The sequence below is a fragment of the Macrotis lagotis genome, chromosome 1 (assembly GCF_037893015.1).
Source record: "Macrotis lagotis isolate mMagLag1 chromosome 1, bilby.v1.9.chrom.fasta, whole genome shotgun sequence".
NCBI classification, from domain to species: domain Eukaryota; kingdom Metazoa; phylum Chordata; class Mammalia; order Peramelemorphia; family Peramelidae; genus Macrotis; species Macrotis lagotis.
The window spans coordinates 714074851-714080012 of NC_133658.1; the positions used below are offsets into that span (position 1 = coordinate 714074851).

The window sequence follows — 5162 nt, forward strand, 5'->3', positions numbered from 1 at the left end:
TGGGACAAATGTTTGATAGCAACAGTGTTAACTTAAGTTCATTCTTCTTCAAACACTGGTATAAGATTTGCTGTCCCTCCTCACTGATTTATGGGGAATAATCTTGATACATTTCTCAGTAATTATCCCTAGTAACTAATATTACAAAACTAAATTATTTTTGTAAAAGGTAAATGATATTAATTAATTACCAGTAATATCAAGCAGGAAACACATGATCAAATTTATAGTGTGAGGTTAATTACTGAATTATTCCCTAATATAGAGGAACGGTAAACTCTAACTGGTGACTGGTAATGAAGATATCACAATGAAATAAATCTTGAACCAATAACTTTAAAAGAACCACACCAGAAAATGGTGGAGAGAAGCTAAGCCCTGTGCAAAGGCCTCCTGGCTTTCCTTTAGAACTAATGTGAATCAAGCCTCTTAATAGAATTTAGATCTATAATACCCAGAAAAAGAACATAGGAGAACATGTGCCAACAGCATCTGTCTCAAGGGACTGTGGGTGAGCCAGAGGCAGAGAGTAGAGAGTCAGCACAGAGGCAGTGGGGTGAGGCCTGGGACTAACCTAAGAACAGCTCCATTGACTGAGCTGAAAAGGTCCAATGCTGGGGCTAGACATTGATCCCATCAACTCTGTTGATCTGAAAGATTGATCATGAATGCCATATTTTCAGTTGAGTCCCCATGTTTCCACTTGAATCCCCTCTCCTCTCCTCCCTGTAGGAGAAAGTGACACTTCCCAGAATAAACAGAGAAACAAACACCCCAGCACCCCCCCCCCCAGCCTCAGATGTGGTCAGCAGACTTCTCTCAGTACCTAGGGCATAATGAGCTTAACTATATAGCCTGAGGGCCCAGCACACATTGTTCAAGGATAATTCAGACCCTGCTGCTCCCCCTATGCCCCCCAGACCTAGGGAGTGGGCTACATATTAAAGTCATAGACACTCCAGAGAAAGCCTCTAGCACCCCCTACTGACAAGCCTACTTGGAGTTACTAAACCCAGTAAATTAAGCCTCTAGGGATTTCAACACCAAACGCCTGAGAATCAGCCCCATCCCCCAACACAAGATCATAGGAAAATGAAGAAAAGCCAGTGGTGGCACAGTGGATAGAGAACCTGCCCCTGCAGTCAGGAGTACTGATGGAGTTCAAATCCAGCCTAAGACAGAAAGTCACTTAACCCCATTTGCCTTGCTAAAAAAAAAATCTAAAAAAAATAAAAATAAAGATAATTGCCCTGATATCATGGAACCAGAAGGCAAAACAGTTACTGAAGGAATACATCAATCTCCTCCTGGAAAGGAGTCCAAATTGAAAACACCAAGGAATATTGTGGTCAAATTCGAGAACTATCAGATAAAAGAGAAAATACCACAAGCAGCCAGAAAGGAACAATTTAGATACAAATGAGCCACAATAAGTATAACACAGGACCTGGATTCATCAAAACTAAGGGATATAAGAGTCTGGAATATGATATTCTGAAGAGAAAGGGAGCTTGGAATGCAGCCAGGATTTCACTATCCAGAGAAACTAGTCATTCTCTTCCGGGGAAAAAATGGATATTTAATGAAATAGGAGACTTTCAACTTTTCCTGATGAAAAGACAAGAGTTAAATAGAAAATGTGGACACTGAACAGGAGGCTCAAGAGATACATGAAAAGTTAAAAAAGGAAAAAATAAAAAAAAAACTGCTATCCAATAAGATGAAACTGGCTATATCCCCATCTGAGATAAAGATTCTCATAATTCTTGAGAATTGTAATTCCATTAGAGAGAATGTACTTAGTAAGAAGTAATGGACATTCATGACTTGCTGTGACTCTGATAGAATGATTTAAAAACAATATCTCCTTTAAAAGGAGAGACAATAAAGAGAGAGAGGATGGAAGAGACTGAATGAGGTAAATTGCATCAGATGAAGAGGTGCAAAGGACCTACTGCAATAGTGGGAAAGATGGGAGGAGGCAAGAAAGGTATGAATTTTATACCAATCAGATTGACTCAAAAGAAGGATTAACATACACAAAATCAGGTAAGAAAGTAATAGTACCTCTCAAGTACTAAAAGGGGAAAGGGGGAGTGGCGAGGGAAAGAGGAACTGCCAGAAGGAAGGGACAAAGGGAAAGGGGAAAGAAAGGAGGGGGGTTGTATTTAAAGGGGAAAACACACTGAAGGAGATGGTATTCAGAAGTAAAATATGGGGAAATATGGATAATGTAAAAAATGGGAGAAATACAAACAGAGGGAACATTGCATGGAGTTAGTAATAAAGAGTTAGTAATTATAAATTTGAACATGAATGGAATGAACTCTCCCATAAATGTAAGCAAATAGCATAGTGGATTTAAAACCAGAATCCTTCAATATTCTGCTTACTAGAAATTCATCTGAAGCAAAGAAATATATACAGAGTAAAGGTAAAAAGTTGGAGTAGAATATATTTTGCTTCAGCTGAAGTGAAAAAGACAGGGGTAGCAATCGTTACCTCAGACAAAGCAGGTGCAAAAATAGATCTCATTAAAAGATGTAAGGAGGGTGGCTAGGTGGCCTAGTGGATGGAGTACTGGCCTTTGAGTCAGGAGTGGATGAATTCAAATCCAGCTTCAGACACTTAATAATTACTTAGCCATGTGGCCTTAGGCAAGACACTTAACCCCACTGCCTTGCAAAAACTAAAAAAAAAAAAAGATGTAAGGGAGGAAACTATATCCTCAGAAAAGGTATCACATACAATAAAACAATTTCAATATTAAATTTGTATGCCCCAAGTGGTATAGGATACAGAATCTTAGATTCTTAGAGTTACAGGAAGACATAGACAGCAAAACTCTACTGGTGAGAGACCTCAACCTCCCTTTCTCAGATCTAGATATATCTAACCATAAAATAAATAAGAAGGAAACTAGGGAAGGAAATAGGATGTTAGAAAACCTAGCCACGATAGATTTTTGGAGAAAACTGAATGTGGATAAAAAGGAATATACTTTTTTCCTGCAGTGTATGGCACTTACACAAAAATTGACCATGTACTAGGGCATCAAAACTTTATCATAAAATGCAGAAAGGCAGAAATAGTGAATACTTCCTTCTCAGATCATGAGGCAATAAAAGTCATGTGAAATAATGGGCCATGGAGAGATAGACCTAAAACTAAATAACTTCATTTTAAAGAATGAGTGGAGTGCTCGCTTTGGCAGCACATATGCTAAAATTGGAACGATACAGAGAAGATTAGCATGGCCCCTGCGCAAGGATGACACGCAAATTCGTGAAGCATTCCATATTTTTACAGTGCCTTTGTCATTATTTCTAGATTTGCTTTTAAAACACAGGTCAAAATATGTGTATTCTGCAAGAGACAAATCATAAAATTTGATCTTCTTCCAAGACAACTCCATGCTCAGCACAGATATCTCAGTCTCTATACATTTATGTTTGTCTAAGATTTAAAGGATAAATGTTTACAAATCTCAGAAATTTTCCTAGGTTTACAAATCTCAGAAATTTTCCTTCTTTCAGCTTAGTAGTTCAGAACCATGCCTGTTCCTAGGGAACAAAAGGAGGAGTTTTTTTGCACGTGTGTGTGTGTGTGTGTGTGTGTGTGTGTACACATGCACATGTGTGCATGGGTCATGTGTGATGTTCCTAGTATTAAGTTAGTCATAAATAGAAATGACCACTTTCCAATTGTGCTCAACCCTGAAACCTCATGATGGTGAGGATAAATTGCCACCTTGATCCTTTATTTTAGTGATCTAGAGTTATCTCTAGATTTGTGTTAATAATAAGGTTACTGTTCTGGGGACAATAAGTTTCCTCTGGTCACTATGGGTTATACTGGGGATATTTTCCCTTCCTTAGCCATGTTCCAAGTACTAGAGTTGGGTTGGGGTAGATCAGGTCCTGTCAGACCTAGGGAGAGTAAGTATGCCTCTTCTTGCTTTATAGGAAACCTGGCTTCATTGGCTCTCTAGTGCTGTGGGAGTCTAGGAGGGGAAAGCGTAACTTTTCATTAGGACTAGGTGCCAAATCCCTTATATAGTAGGGAATGACTTTTGAGACTTAGACCAGCTCATACCCCAAAACAGAAATTGGGAATGGATCAGAAGTTGGCATCTGAGCATCCTGGAACTGCTCTCAGTGACTTGAGGATGACTGGGATTAGGAGCAGCACTATACTGTGGGATGAGGGCAAAGGACAGTATTTATTTTTTGTTTATTTTTGGGGGGGGGTTTGGGGGGGTTTTTACAGACAGAATAGAGGTAGGAAGTCCTCAGGAAGCTGGGACCTCAACCATACTTGAATTTTCAGAATTATAGGTGGTGAAGCAAGTTCAAAGCAGAAGGACATTTTCTTTATTTCTTCCCACTGGAAGAAAAGGGAAGGATGCTAGTCTTTTTGTTTAATCCATAGTTTTCCAGTCAAGTTCACCAGCCTCAGCTCAGGGTTTTTGCTGCATCAGCATTTTACCTGCTTTTTCCAGGAACCATTTGTGACTATTGCTAGGGAGTTGGTTCTAACCAATTAAGGAACCTTGAACTTTTTAATTTACTAACTGCTGCTTCTGTTGTCTGTGATTTCTTCTGAATGAATCAGGCTAATGTGTTTCAATAACTTTCTATTATTAGTTACTTGAATTATTGATTCCAGATTGATTACTTTAGTGGTCAAATGCTGTCTTAAAGATCCAAAGTTCATTCCAGTATTTCCTGATATGTTTGCAAACCACCTTCCAACCAGGACTGATAGATCCACACTTGTTTTGGATTGTTCCTGCCCAGTATAGGCCTTTGTAGACCTCTGTTGTTAGAAACCAGCACTGCCAGTTGGTCAGTGTTTGGGTAATGAAAGATAACTTTTGTGTATAAGCTTATTAAACTGTCTAAGAATTTGCATATATTCTTAATGCAAAATGTGATTTATTTATATTAAATGTGATCTCAAATGGGAGCCAGAGGTATTATGGACATTTTGGATAAACTTACATTCAACTGAATGTCTACACCTCAGTCTATATGAGTATGGGCTGATATTGTTGGAAAATATTAATGTGATAATGGTTTCATGTGGTGGCCAGTTTCTCTAGCTGTGAGTATTTTGATGGGTGAGTATAAAGATGGGGGCTTGTCTCATAGTCTGATCAT

At 38.7% G+C, this 5162-nt stretch overlaps 1 non-coding gene across 1 annotated transcript; it reads left to right on the forward strand.

The window, feature by feature from the left end:
- Positions 1 to 3198: 3198 nt before the first annotated feature.
- On the forward strand, positions 3199 to 3305 carry LOC141510306 (U6 spliceosomal RNA). Its single transcript, XR_012474810.1, has one exon. It is a non-coding gene; the product is annotated as a U6 spliceosomal RNA (small nuclear RNA).
- Positions 3306 to 5162: the final 1857 nt, after the last annotated feature.